At 40.0% G+C, this 16201-nt stretch overlaps 1 protein-coding gene across 1 annotated transcript in view; it reads right to left on the bottom strand.

Annotated features, from left to right (window-relative positions):
* The window catches only part of LOC124795733, a 300666-nt gene that overhangs the window by 29024 nt on the left and 255441 nt on the right, over positions 1 to 16201 (bottom strand). The window lies entirely within an intron of this gene.

Raw genomic sequence — 16201 nt, 5'->3', positions numbered from 1 at the left:
TTGTTTGCAAAGTCTGCATTTATCTGTTGTGGTATTGGGATCTTTAATAATATGCTTGCTGTAATATCTGGTGTTTAATGTTTGATCCTGTATTGCAATCATGAATCCTTCTGTCTCACTGCATATATTGCCTTTTCTTAGCCATGTGTTGGATGCGTCTTGATCAATGTGTAGCTGTGTTAGATAATATGGGTGCTTGCCATGTAGTGTTTTCTTTTTCCAATTTACTTTCTTCATATCTGTTGATGTTATGTGATCTAAAGGGTTGTAGAAGTGGTTATGAAATTGCAATGGTGTAGCTGATGTATTTATATGAGTGATTGCTTTGTGTATTTTGCTAGTTTCTGCTCGTTCTATAAACAATTTTCTTAATTTGTCCATAATGCAGGTTTTTTATGTTGATAAATCCCCTTCCTCCTTCCTTTCTGTTTAATGTGAATCTTTCTGTTGCTGAATGTATGTGATGTATTCTATATTTGTGGCATTGTGATCGTGTAAGTGTATTGAGTGCTTCTAGGTCTGTTACTCCATTTCACTACTCCAAATGAGTAGGTCAATATTGGTATAGCGTAAGTATTTATAGCTTTTGTCTTGTTTCTTGCTGTCAATTCTGTTTTCAGTATTTTTGTTAGTCTTTGTCTATATTTTTCTTTCAGTTCTTCTTTAATATTTGTATTATCTTATTATCTATTCCTATTTTTTGTCTGTATCCTAGATATTTATAGGCATCTGTTTTTTCCATCGCTTCTATGCAGTCACTGTGGTAATCCAATATGTAATCTTCTTGTTTAGTGTGTTTTCCCTTGACTATGCTATTTTTCTTACATTTGTCTGTTCCAAAAGCCATATTTATATCATTGCTGAATACTTCTGTTATCTTTAGTAATCGGTTGAGTTGTTGATTTGTTGCTGCCAGTAGTTTTAGATCGTCCATGTATAGCAAATGCATGATTTTGTGTTGGTATGTTCCATTAATATTTTATCCATAATTTGTATTATTTAGCATGTTGGATAGTGGGTTCAGAGCAAGGCAGAACCAGAAAGGACTTAATGAGTCTCCTTGGTATATTCCACACTTAATCTGTGTTGGCTGTGATGTGATGTTATTTGAATTTGTTTGGATATTAAGTGTGGTTTTCAATTTTTCATTACTGTGTTTAGGAACTGTATCAATTTAGGATCAACTTTGTGTATTTCCAATATTTGTAGTAACCATGAGTGGGGTGCACTATCAAAAGCTTTTCAGTATTATTATTATTATTATTATTATTATTAGCAGTAGCAGTGTGCCTGTATGCCCATATTAACTACAAATATGGAACCTCGTTTCAAAGATTTATTGACAAATCTAACTGAAAAATTTAAGGCAGATCAAGAACAATTTAGGGCAGAACTAAAGCAGCCTGAGGAAGCTCTTCTCAAGACAAATGCTCCGACAACTACTGAGCTAAATTCTAAATTAGATATAACCAACACCAAAATACATGAACACACCAATCAATTTGATGTAACTAATGAAAGACACATAAACAAGTTAATAATTAGATGAACAAATTGATGAATCACATCAGGGAACATAGAGACAAACAGAAATTTATTACACATAGAAATTTACAATATTGAATTTATTTGAAGACTTACATTCTGACATAACAGAACAATCTGATTTGATCAAGAAAAAGGTAAAAATCAGTCTGATGAATTAAATACAGATCTAAAACAAACTTCAGACACTATTGCCAGACTTAATATTTCAGAATAATGTACAGACTCAGATGAAGTAGGAATATTATGTTCCAATTTAACAAATACTGAAAGAAAGTGTTAATATTTTAAATGAACAAAAGGCCAAATCAGGTAACAGTAAACCTCATTCATCAGTTAACAATATGAAAACTGAAGTATGTAATTTAAATTTAAGAGCAGAAAATAGCTTTAATTATATTGCATGTGAAGAATCTATATGGGAAAATTATTTAAATTTATTTTACAGGTGCAGCTGAACTGGTGGAGAAAATATATCTAAATATTTTTTGTGGACAATTTAGAATTAGCTGTAATGATTTTGCTTATCTAGTGGTGTTTTAAGTCAGTTTGTGTGGAATGTTAAATTTTGATATACAATTATGTAATGATAACTTAACATTAGCTTAAAAAAAAACTCTTATGAGTGCCAAAGAATAAGATTCAGTTGCTCATGTAAGTTTAGATCATACAGCACAAACAAAGAGAAAAGTAATTATCTTGGGAAAACAAATATAAAGAAAAGAAGAAACAAATTCGACAAAGAAGGTACGAGGCCTCAGGCCTACAATAAGTAAAATAAGAAAAGTAGGGTAACTGATGTATCCTGAGAAGGGTATTCGGATATATTTTTCAATGGCACTGGCACAATGGGTTAAAATGATGCGCCAAAAACGTATTCCACTTTTGATTTATCTTTAAGGTGACAAATACAAAACTGAATAACAATGTACTTCGAAGTAAAGTTTAGCATTAACTCCTCAAGCCAGCACCTCAAGTATGAATTTGTGTGTTGCGAGCATCTGCATTGGCTTTATCTTGATCACATACTTACCAGGTGCATTCTTGCAGGTGAAACTACATTACTTTGCCTTCTATTGACAACCAATGATACTGTTTCATCAGCTAACTGTAAAAAGGTCTGTGCTGACCTAGCTTTAACATTTTTGTTAGAAAGTGAACAGGTCAGACGAAACAATGTGTTGTATCTTACAATCGGAGTGATGCCCTCGAATGCTAAACTACACAGCCAAATACTTAGTGCAGTCTTACATCGGAGCAAAATCTTGCAATTATCAGTGAACCAAGGAACAAATTGTATAAATGACAATGGGAGTGACCTAGATATTACTGATGACAATTATACTGACTGAAACAAACCAGACTATGCACCAAGACAGATTTGAGATACTTTGTAGATGCCATTATGAGAAAGTGAATGCGTCTGAGAAAAATGAAAGATTGTCCAAGCTGCACTTGGTCATTCAGCACTTGAATGATACATTTAAAAATATATATAAAATGGGAGAAAGCACTTGGGTGAATGAATCCCTTATGCTATGGAAAGGAAGGCTGGCAATAAAAACCTGCCCACCTAGAAAAACATCAAATTTTGGAATAAAGACCTAGAAGATCTGTGAATCCCCCGCACAATCTTTATGGCAGGTATTTACACATAAAGTCCCACTGAGAAAGAAACAAAATTTCTTTCTGCAGATACCCTGAAAACAAGTCAGACAGTATTAGAACTTACTGAGCCTCATTTTAACTTAGGCCATAAACTCTGGGCGGACAGTGATTACAAAGTGTACATTTGTGTCAGATTACAAAGCACACATTTGTGTTACTGTTTGGTGGAAAGGGGTACAAATGTAGCTGACACACTTTGGCTGAATAGGAAGAATGTACCTGATACCCTGATGCACTCAAGAAAGGTAAAATCATTCACTGGGTATTATGATGCTGAAATGGATGGATAAAAAACAGGTGACTTTTATTTCAACATTCCATAATGATGCAGCTGCTACAACAACCAAATGGGGCAAAGAGATGAGAAAGCCTCAATTTATTAAAAAATACAATTCTTTTATGGGTGGTGCAGATATGAAGGCTTAGAAACTACACTCCTGGAAATGGAAAAAAGAACACATTGACACCGGTGTGTCAGACCCACCATACTTGCTCCGGACACTGCGAGAGGGCTGTACAAGCAATGATCACACGCACGGCACAGCGGACACACCAGGAACCGCGGCGTTGGCCGTCGAATGGCGCTAGCTGCGCAGCATTTGTGCACTGCCGCCGTCAGTGTCAGCCAGTTTGCCGTGGCATACGGAGCTCCATCGCAGTCTTTAACACTGGTAGCATGCCGCGACAGCGTGGACGTGAACCGTATGTGCAGTTGACGGACTTTGAGCGAGGGCGTATAGTGGGCATGCGGGAGGCCGGGTGGACGTACCGCCGAATTGCTTAACACGTGGGGCGTGAGGTCTCCACAGTACATCGATGTTGTCGCCAGTGGTCGGCGGAAGGTGCACGTGCCCGTCGACCTGGGACCGGACCGCAGCGACGCACGGATGCACGCCAAGACCGTAGGATCCTACGCAGTGCCGTAGGGGACCGCACCGCCACTTCCCAGCAAATTAGGGACACTGTTGCTCCTGAGGTATCGGCGAGGACCATTCACAACCGTCTCCATGAAGCTGGGCTACGGTCCCACACACCGTTAGGCCGTCTTCCGCTCACGCCCCAACATCGTGCAGCCCGCCTCCAGTGGTGTCGCGACAGGCGTGAATGGAGGGACGAATGGAGACGTGTCGTCTTCAGCGATGAGAGTCGCTTCTGCCTTGGTGCCAATGATGGTCGTATGCGTGTTTGGCGCCATGCAGGTGAGTGCCACAATCAGGACTGCATACGACCGAGGCACACAGGGCCAACACCCAGCATCATGGTGTGGGGAGCGATCTCCTACACTGGCCATACACCACTGGTGATCGTCGAGGGGACACTGAATAGTGCACGGTACATCCAAACCGTCATTGAACCCATCGTTCTACCATTCCTAGACCGGCAAGGGAACTTGCTGTTCCAACAGGACAATGCACGTCCGCATGTATCCCGTGCCACCCAACGTGCTCTAGAAGGTGTAAGTCAACTACCCTGGCCAGCAAGATCTCCGGATCTGTTCCCCATTGAGCATGTTTGGGACTGGATGAAGCGTCGTCTCACGCGGTCTGCACGTCCAGCACGAACGCTGGTCCAACTGAGGCGCCAGGTGGAAATGGCATGGCAAGCCGTTCCACAGGACTACATCCAGCATCTCTACGATCGCCTCCATGGGAGAATAGCAGCCTGCATTGCTGCGAAAGGTGGATATACACTGTACTAGTGCCGACATTGTGCATGCTCTGTTGCCTGTGTCTATGTGCCTGTGGTTCTGTCAGTGTGATCATGTGATGTATCTGACCCCAGGAATGTGTCAATAAAGTTTCCCCTTCCTGGGACAATGAATTCATGGTGTTCTTATTTCAATTTCCAGGAGTGTATATCCTTCTCTCATAGAAAGGAAGAAAGGCACAAAGTTGTACATGAAAATGTTCACAAGGCTGATGAATATTGTCATGCAAAATGTTTTTATTGTTTACAAAAAATTGGCTCTGAATACTATGGGACTTAACTTCTGAGGTCATCAGTCCCCTAAAACTTAGAATTACTGAAACCTAACTAACCTAAGGACATCACACACACCCATGCCCGAGGCAGCATTCGAACCTGCGACCGTAGCAGTCGCGACGTTCCAGACTGTAGTGCCTAGAACCGCTCGGCCACCCCGGCCGGCTATTGTTTACAAGTCCAGTGAGAAGACAAAGGAAGAATCACATGTACATTTCAGGTTGTTTCTTGTATCATAACTGCTGGAAACTAATGGAAAGGATGTGATTTCACCTCAATGTGGGCAGCCTTCAAAAACATCTATGCCTGAATGGTTCACAGCATGGGATTTCATTGAGAATATACCACCCACACAGAAGAACAGTCCTATAAAGAGATGTGTAGTGTGATGCAGAATGATAGGAATTATCATTATGCTGCAGAGACTTTGATGGGGAACTTTGTTTTGAAGATTGTTTCTAGGTACACCACACTGAAAATTCATATTAAGTGACAATGTAAACTGCCTCACAATTGCTAAGGAACGACACTTTCTAAGGAACAACTGCCAATGGCTACAGAACAATCGATAATTATTATGAATATTTGGCCATTGATATTAAACAAAAACGTGGAGAGTGAAATCTATTCACAATGCTCTGTACCCATTCGACACACAATGCAGTATGGTGTTTGAAGAAAGTGGTTGGGGAACCGATTAGTGTGACATTCTATGTGGTACAGCAGCATGAACCATGAACCATGGACCTTGCCATTGGTGGGGAGGCTTGCATGCCTCAGCAATACAGATGGCCGTACCGTAGGTGCAACCACAACAGAGAGGTATCTGTTGAGAGGCCAGACAAACGTGTGGTTCCTGAAGAGGGGCAGCAGCCTTTTCAGTAGTTGCAGGGACAACAGTCTGGATGATTGACTGATCTGGCCTTGCAACACTAACCAAAACGGCCTTGCTGTGCTGGTACTGCGAATGGCAGAAAGCAAGGGGAAACTACAGCCGTAATTTTTCCCGAGGGCATGCAACTTTACTGTATGGTTAAATGATGATGGCGTCCTCTTGGGTAAAATATTCCAGAGCTAAAATAGTCCCCCATTCGGATCTCCGGGCAGGGACTACTCAAGAGGGCGTCGTTATCAGGAGAAAGAAAACTGGAGTTCTACAGATCGGAGCGTGGAATGTCAGTTCCCTTAATCGGGCAGGTAGGTTAGAAAATTTAAAAAGGGAAATGGATAGGTTGAAGTTAGATATAGTAGGACTTAGTGAAGTTCGGTGGCAGGAAGAACAAAACTTTTGGTCAGTTGAATACAGGGTTATAAATACAAAATCAAATAGGGGTAATGCAGGAGTAGTTTTAATAATGAATAAAAAAATTGGAGTGCGGGTAAGCTACTACCAACAGCATTGTGAACACATTATTGTGGCCAAGATAGATACAAAGCCCATGGCTACTACAGTAGTACAAGTTTATATGCCAACTAGCTCTGCAGCTGACGAAGAAATTGAAGAAATGTATGATGAGATAAAAGAAATTATTCAGGTAGTAAAGGGAGACGAAAATTTAATAGTCATGGGTGACTGGAATTCGAGAGTTGGAAAAGGGAGAGAAGGAAACATAATGGGTGAATATGGATTGGGAGAGAAATGAAAGAGGAAGCCGTCTGGTAGAATTTTGCACAGAGCATAACTTAATCATTGCTAACACTTGGTTCAAGAACCATGATAGAAGGTTGTATACAAGGAAGAATCCTGATCACAATCTATTGGTTATGAACTGTAGATTAAAACTGAAGAAACCACAAAAAGGTGAGAATTTAAGGAGATGGGACCTGGATAAACTGAAAGAACCAGAGGTTGTACAGAGTTTCAGGGACAGCATAAGGGAACAATTAACAGGAAGGGGGAAAGAAATACAGTAGAAGAAGAATGGGTGGCTTTGAGGGATGAAGTAGTGAAGGTAGCAGAGGATCAAGTAGGTAAGAAGACGAGGGCTAGTAGATATTCTTGGGTAACACAAGGAATATTGAATTTAATTGATGAAAGGAGAAAATAAAAAACGCAGTAAATGAAGCAGGCAAAAGGGAATACAAACGTCTCAAAAATGAGATCGACAGGAAGTGCAAAATGGCTAAGCAGGGACGCCTAGAGGACAAATGTAAGGATGTAGAGGCTTATCTCACTAGGGGTAGGATAGATACTGCCTACAGGAAAGTTAGAGAGACCTTTGGAGAAAAGAGAACAACTTGTATGAATATCAAGAGCTCAGATGGAAAAACAGTTCTAAGCAAAGAAGGGAAAGCAGAAAGGTGGAAGGAGTATATAGAGGGTCTATACAAGGACGATGTACTTCAGGACAATATTATGGAAATGGAAGAGGATGTAGAAGAAGATGAAATGGGAGATACGATACTGCGTGAAGAGTTTGACAGAGCACTGAAAGACCTGAGTCGAAACAAGGCCCGGGAGTAGACAACATTCCATTGGAACTACTGACGGCCTTGGGAGAGCCAGTCCTGACAAAACTCTACCATCTGATGAGCAAGATGTATGAGACAGGCGAAATACCCTCAGAGTTCAAGAAGAATATAATAATTCCAATCCCAAAGAAAGCAGGTGTTGACAGATGTGAAAATTACCGAACTATCAGTTTAATAAGTCACTGCTGCAAAATACTAATGCGTATTCTTTACAGACGAATGGAAAAACTGGTAGAAGCTGACCTCGGCGAAGATCAGTTTGGATTCCGCAGAAATGTTGGAACACGTGAGGCAATACTGACCATACGACTTATCTTAGAAAATAGATTAAGGAAAGCCACACCTACGTTTCTAGCATTTGTAGACTTAGAGAAAGCTTTTGACAATGTTGACTGGAATACTCTCTTTCAAATTCTGAAGGTGGCAGGGGTAAAATACAGGGAGTGAAAGGCTATTTTTAATTTGTACAGAAACCACATGGCAGTTACACGAATTGAGGGGCATGAAAGGGAAGCAGTGGTTGGGAAGGGAGTGAGACAGGGTTGTAGCCTGTCCCCGATGTTATTCAATTGGTATATTGAGCAAGCAGTAAAGGAAACAAAAGAAAAATTCGGAGTAGGTATTAAAGTCAATGGAGAAGAAATAAAAACGTTGAAGTTCGCCGATGACATTGTAATTCTGTCAGAGACAGCAAAGGACTTGGAAGAGCAGTTGAACGGAATGGACAGTGTCTTGAAAGGAGGATATAAGATGAACATCAACAAAAGCAAAACGAGGATAATGGAAAGTAGTCAAATTAAGTCGGGTGATGCTGAGGGAGTTAGATTAGGAAATGAGACTCTTAAAGTAGTAAAGGAGTTTTGCTATTTGGGAAGCAAAATAACTGATGATGGTCGAAGTAGAGAGGATATAAAATGTAGACTGGCAATGGCAAGGAAAGCGTTTCTGAAGAAGAGAAATTTGTTAACATTGAGTATTGATTTAAGTGTCAGGAAGTCGTTTCTGAAAGTATTTGTATGGAGTGTAGCCATGTATGGAAGTGAAACATGCACGATAAATAGTTTGGACAAGCAGAGAATAGAAGCTTTCGAAATGTGGTGCTACAGAAGAATGGTGAAGATTAGATGGGTAGATCACATAACTAATGAGGAGGTTTTGAATAGAATTGGGGAGAAGAGGAGTTTGTGGCACAACTTGACAAGATGAAGGGACCTGTTGGTAGGACATGTTCTGAGGCATCAAGGGATCACAAATTTAGCATTGGAGGGCAGCGTGGAGGGTAAAAATCATAGAGGGAGACCAAGAGATGAATACATTAAGCAGATTCAGAAGGATGTAGGTTGCAGTAAGTACTGGGAGATGAAGAAGCTCGCACAGGATAGAGTAGCATGGAGAGTTGCATCAGACCAGTCTCAGGACTGAAGACAACAACAACAACAACAACAACAGCAGCAGCATGTCTGCAAGACATCATTTGAGTGTTTACAATCGTGGATGAGCAGTTACACAGCTCGAAGCCAGTGAAAGTATCACCGCTGTGGCCACAGTAATGGGTGTGTCCAAAAGTGTCACCTCGTGACTAAAAAAGTCTGCCAGACGTGGAAATGCTTTGCAAATACATTCCGATACTCACAGATGGACCACCACACTGCAAGAGGATCGACACATAGGCATAATGGAGAAAAGGAACAGATATCTCACTCCCACACAGATTGCTGTGGACCTTGCAGTCGCTGCTGGTACATGTGTCTCTCCTAGAACCATTAAATCAAGCTGGTTTGTATGTTCGGAAGCCTGTTAAATGCATCACTGCATCCCTCTTCACCCATGCCATCATTGAGAAAGAGTTCATTAGTATAGAGAGCAGTGATGTTCTCCGATGAATCCTGCTTCACTATGACAAGGGATTCTACCCACCAGTTAGGATGGGTGGGAGGGGGGAGGGGGGGAGGGAGGGAGAGGGAAAGAGAGAGAGGGAGAGAGAGGGGGGGGGGAGAGAGAGAGAGAGAGAGAGAGAGAGAGAGAGAGAGAGAGAGAGAGAGAGAGAGAGAGAGAGAGAGAGAGGGGGGGGGGGGGGGGGAGGGGGGGACATGTCACACAGCACAGAATGTCATTGGTATGGCCTAGGCATTATGGTGTGGACTAGTATTATGTACAATGGCCGAACACCACGTATTTGCCTACTTTATTGATGGAGATTATTCTGGATCATGTCCATCTGTTTGGGGGTGCGGTATGTCCGAACTTTCTGCTTATGGATGACACTGCCCACACAAACAGGGCCGCTGAGGTGTTGACAATGGAACGTGAAAACATTGAGCTATGGAATGGCGAGCACACTCCCTAAACCTAAACCCTACAGAGGATGCCTGGGATGCTCTTGGCAGGTGCACTTCTCAACAAACGCCCCCTCTATGAAATGTGCGACAAATGAAAACTGACTTGAGTACGGAATGAGACAATATCCCAGAAGGACTCGATAGTTTGGGAACCATGAATAACATGTTAAAAATGTCCTTTAGAGTCCACAAGGAGGGCACATTCCTTGCTGAAAGTCCAATATCAACCTTTATATTGGGAGTCTGACATTTATCAAACATGAACATTATTTATGTCTGTTATCCTGATTTCCCATGTGTATGATTTTTCATTATAAATAGACCACTACACCTCAGTTATGTATATACCGTGTTTCACGCTGTCCAATCATTGGCTGTGATTATTCCTGTCCAACAATGCCTCTGTTCCTCAGCAACTGTTATGCAGTGTCTGTCTGAATTGTAATTAAAGATGTATAGTTAGCAAATCTTGAAAATTTCATTGCTTTTCTATATATAAAAAATCTTGAAAATATCATTGCTTTTCTGTAAATAATTTCGAAGTTAGAGCAATTCCAGTAAAACACTACATTCCTGTACCAGCCAGCTGTGTAAATTACTGCAGTAGACTAGGTGAGTGCACAGAAACTACTGGCTTGAAGGATTAACTCTGAGGAAAAGGACTGGTTTCCTGAAATACGCATATAAAGGTTTAATTAATACTGTTCTGTACAGGGTAACTATACAGTACTTATTGAAGAAAGATTCACAGAAATGTTCATTTTTAACATTCTGAGCAAGAAAAGGTTGTTGAGAATATTTTATTTCATTATTATACTGACTGATAACATTTACAATATTCGCTATAAGAAATGTTTCCTCCATTGCCCTTTCTGTTATATTTCAAGGGATTACATCAGAACTGTGCCACGTTTTATTTTTATTATTTTTTTTTTTCAATAGTGTTATAATACAATTATCATTTTGCTATGAACTACAGTAAGATTTCTTTTTCAGGACATTAGCAATGTCAATTTGACAATAGGAAGAATAGGCAAGCTAGTTTAATGGACATGAATGGACAAGTTTATATGCCAACTAGCTCTGCAGATGATGAAGAAATAGATGAAATGTATGACGAGATAAAAGAAATTATTCAGGTAGTGAAGGGAGACGAAAATTTAATAGTTATGGGTGACTGGAATTCGTCAGTAGGAAAAGGGAGAGAAGGAAACATAGTAGGTGAATATGGATTGGGGGGAAGGAATGAAAGAGGAAGCCGCCTTGTAGGATTTTGCACAGAGCATAACTTAATCATAGCTAACACTTGGTTCAAGAATCATAAAAGAAGGTTGTATACCTGGAAGAATCCTGGAGATACTAAAAGATATCAGATAGATTATATAATGGTAAGACAGAGATTTAGGAACCAGGATTTAAATTGTAAACATTTCGAGGGGCAGATGTGGATTCTGACCACAATCTATTGGATCTGCAGATTGAAACTGAAGAAACTGCAAAAAGGTAGGAATTTAAGGAGATGGGAACTGGATAAACTGAAAGAACCAGAGGTTGTAGAGAGTTTCAGGGAGAGCATAAGGGAACAATTGACAGGAATGGGGGAAAGAAATACAGTAGAAGAAGAATGGGTAGCTCTGAGGGATGAAGTAGTGAAGGCAGCAGACGATCAAGTAGGTAAAAAGACGAGGGCTAATAGAAATCCTTGGGTAACAGAAGAAATATTGAATTTAACTGATGAAAGGAGAAAATATAAAAATGCAGTAAATGAAGCAGGCAAAAAGGAATACAAACGTCTCAAAACTGAGATCGACAGGAAGTGCAAAATGGCTAAGCAGGGATGGCTAGAGGACAAATGTAAGGATGTAGAGGCTTGTCTCACTAGGGGTAAGATAGATACTGCCTACAGGAAAATTAAAGAGACCTTTGGAGAGAAGAGAACCACTTGTATGAATATCAAGAGCTCAGATGGCAACCCAGTTCTAAGCAAAGAAGGGAAGGCAGAAAGGTGGAAGGAGTATATAGAGTGTTTATACAAGGGTGATGTACTTGAGGACAATATTATGGAAATGGAAGAGGATGTAGATGAAGACGAAATGGGAGATAAGATACTGCGTGAAGAGTTTGACAGAGCACTGAAAGACCTGAATCGAAACAAGGCCCCGGGAGTAGACAACATTCCATTAGAACTACTGATGGCCTCGGGAGAGCCAGTCATGACAAAACTCTACCATCTGGTGAGCACGATGTATAAGACAGGCGAAATACCCTCAGACTTCAAGAAGAATATAATAATTCCAATCCCAAAGAAAGCAGGTGTTGCCAGATGTGAAAATTACCGAACTATCAGTTTAATAAGTCACAGCTGCAAAATACTAACGCGAATTCTTTACAGACGAATGGAAAAACTGGTAGAAGCCGACCTCGGGGAAGATCAGTTTGGATTCCGTAGAAATGTTGGAACACGTGAGGCAATACTGACCTTACGACTTATCTTAGAAAATAGATTAAGGAAAGGCAGACCTACATTTCTAGCATTTGTAGACTTAGAGAAAGCTTTTGACAATGTTAACTGGAATACTCTCTTTCAAATTCTGAAGGTGACAGGGGTAAAATACAGGGAGCGAAAGGCTATTTACAACTTGTACAGAAACCAAATGGCAGTCATAAGAGTCGAGGGGCATGAAAGGGAAGCAGTGGTTGGGAAAGGAGTGAGACAGGGTTGTAGCCTCTCCCCGATGCTATTCAATCTGTATATTGAGCAAGCAGTAAAGGAAACAAAAGAAAATTCGGAGTGGGTATTAAAGTCAATGGAGAAGAAATAAAAACTTTGAGGTTCGCCGATGACATTGTAATTCTGTCAGAGACAGCAAAGGACTTGGAAGAGCACTTGAACGGAATGGACAGTGTCTTGAGAGGAGGATATAGGATGAACATCAACAAAAGCAAAACGAGGATAATGGAATGTAGTCAAATTAAGTCGGGTGATGCTGAGGGAATTAGATTAGGAAATGAGACACTTAGAGTAGTAAAGGAGTTTTGCTATTTAGGGAGTAAAATAACCGATGATGGTCGAAGCAGAGAGGATATAAAATGTAGACTGGCAATGGCAAGGAAAGCGTTTCTCAAGAAGAGAAACTTGTTAACATCGAGTATAGATTTAAGTGTCAGGAAGTCGTTTCTGAAAGTATGTGTATGGAGTGTAGCCGTGTATGGAAGTGAAACATGGACGATAACTAGTTTGGACAAGAAGAGAATAGAAGCTTTCGAAATGTGGTGCTACAGAAGAATGCTGAAGATAAGGTGGGTAGATCACCTAACTAATGAGGAAGTATTGAGTAGGATTGGGGAGAAGAGGAGTTTGTGGCACAACTTGACTAGAAGAAGGGATCGGTTGGTAGGACATGTTTTGAGGCATCGAGGGATCACAAATTTAGCATTGGAGGGCACCGTGGAGGGTAAAAATCATAGAGGGAGACCAAGAGATGAATACACTAAGCAGATTCAGAAGGATGTAGGTTGCAGTATGTACTGGGAGATGAAGAAGCTTGCACAGGATAGAGTAGCATGGAGAGCTGCATCAAACCAGTCTCAGGACTGAAGACTACAACAACAACAACAACATACAGTAGTGAAATTAACAGTAATGATGTGCCTCTGTTACTGCAAATATAACATTATAACAGACTGTTATAATTTTATAATGAGTGACTTAATGGCAAGGAGTGCTAACAAATATGATGTACATGTGAATTAATTACAAGGATAGCTGGCTAAAGTGGTCTAAATGGGTACTTAGAAAATGGAGATGAGACAAAATCAGGCAACCAGTTGGTAAAAGTTTTTGCAAAATAAGAATATCAGAAGAGCAAGAAACAAGGAGCAAGGAGCAAGAAGCAGGGAGCAAGAGCAAGAGCAAGGACAGAGACATGCTTTTTAAATAGGATGCTGTTCCCAAATATATGTAGTATGGTAGGAAATGATATATGTCTACCAAGGAAGACACCATCTCTGTAAAGTAAAGATAATAATTGTGTCTGAGAAAAGGGGTGTGATCGATAATTTTTATAAATGTAGAATATTTAATATTTTGAAATTTACTCCAATGGGAACTTGCCTGAGTTGTAAAAGATTAAGGAATATAATCAAGCAGGAAACTATTAAAGGTATGAAACTGTTTGTTTCCATGTAACAGAAATATTACAATGATAAAGCAGTATTATATCCAAATACCGTATTTACTCAAATCTAAGCCGCACTCGAATCTAAGCCGCACCTGAAAAATGAGACTCGAAATAAAGGAAAAAAAAATTCTCGAATCTAAGTCGCACCTGAAATCTGGGACTCGAAATTCGAGGGGAGAAAAAAGTTTTAGGCCGCACCTCCAAATCGAAACAAAGTTGGTCCATTGTAATATGAGACACAATTTAGGTCGAATGAATGACGATGCAGCTACAGTAGTTTGGTTCGAGTCGTAAGCTTAGCAGTTAAGCTATACCAGGTAGCCATTGCTATGCGTCAGGCGCTCCGTCCGTATTTATACGGGTACCCTTCCACTTTTCACGTGCTTCGTCTGGTTTGAATCGATTGCTTATTTTGCTTTGATCTGATAAGTGTCGTTTTCTTTGTTATAGGTGTTTACGTCACTCTAAGCTGAAAATGCATTACTGTACTGTGTCATGCATTGTTTGTCGCATTCTGATAGTGCGTGTTTACGGCCTGTCGCGGCTCGCGGCATGGCTTGCTTTTGTGCGCGCTACCGCCGCTTAAAAAAAAAAAAAAAAAAAGGGGAGAGAGAGAGAGAGGAATCGTCTCATTAGTGAAACAATGGCAAGAGACTGCTATTTGTTGTTATTTGCACTGATGCTTTCTTTGATAATGATCAACAAGAACCAAGTAACAGACTGCGTATGATAGAAGATGTTCTAAACAAGAGTTTACTGAAAATTTTTCTCCTTTTGAAAATCTTTGCAGACGCCTCTTTAGTACATTACATTCTGCTTAGAAATTAGAGTCATCTTAGATTTAAAAATCTAGTCAGTTGCTGTGCTTCATTTCTGACTGTATCACTATTAGGCATAAGAATATTACGAATATATACATGAAACGATACGTATATTCTTCCACGTTTGCTGTTGTCTCACTCTAGTTTCGTAGTTTATTAGGCAGACAGGATTTAAATGAGATAGCAGCAAACACGAAACAATACATGGCAAAATGTTTATATTCGTATTATTCATATGGTGAAGAGAATACTGCATGTGAATCACATTTCATCAGGTTCCTATTAGCAACCATCTCTTCTCACAGGTAGGAAAAAATTCAGAACGTAGAGTTGGCCATATTGACAAACATCCCAAACAGTCTTGCCAGTCGGATTTTTGTATTACATTGAAATTCTGCTACATTCGAAGATGAACAATACGGAATTTGTATTTACTTCGTTGAATAATGTATCAAAATGCAGTGGGTGAAACTCGGGGCAGAGAAAAAAGCTCGTCTTCCATCTTTTTTTTCTATAGGTTTTGGCGCCAGTATTTATCTTTGTGCCTACAAAGCATGCCTGTGTAGCGCTACATATATTCGACGGCAGAAGTTAGTTGTGGCGGCACCTACCAACATTTTTCAGAACTTCCGCTTGCTTTGTACTCGATTCTAAGCCGCAGGCGGTTTTTTGGATTACAAAAACCGGAAAAAAGTGCGGCTTAGATTCGAGTAAATACGGTATACAGGCATATTAAAACAAATTTGAACATTTATCATATTAAGAAAATGTTAGGTGCAAGGATAAATGCATATTCCTCCAATTACAACTGAGACACAATTAACAGTACAATAATAATGGAGATGAAATGTCCAGTAGTGCAAAAATGAGAAGCATAGTACTATTCTCACATGATAAGGCTTACTACCTTTATAATATAGCATTACAAATATGTATCAAAGGAATTTACTGATAGTATCAAAGGATTATAAAATGGTAGAAGTTTGACTTATGAACTAAGAAAAGTAACAATATTTATCGCGAGATCATTCACTAAGAGAGGGGGACATATGGTACTACATATCATTCTAGAGGACTGATGTGTATCCCTGTGCATTCTTACCAATGAATGGAACTTACAATTGAAGACGAGGAAACAAATGATCACAGAGGAGAGCACAAATATTGTGTCGATTTGTTATTTTATTTGCAC

This window comes from Schistocerca piceifrons, chromosome 4 (assembly GCF_021461385.2).
Source record: "Schistocerca piceifrons isolate TAMUIC-IGC-003096 chromosome 4, iqSchPice1.1, whole genome shotgun sequence".
Taxonomy (NCBI): Eukaryota; Metazoa; Arthropoda; class Insecta; order Orthoptera; family Acrididae; genus Schistocerca; species Schistocerca piceifrons.
The sequence above is the reverse complement of the archived record's forward strand: the minus strand, read 5'-3'. Positions and strand labels throughout refer to the sequence as shown.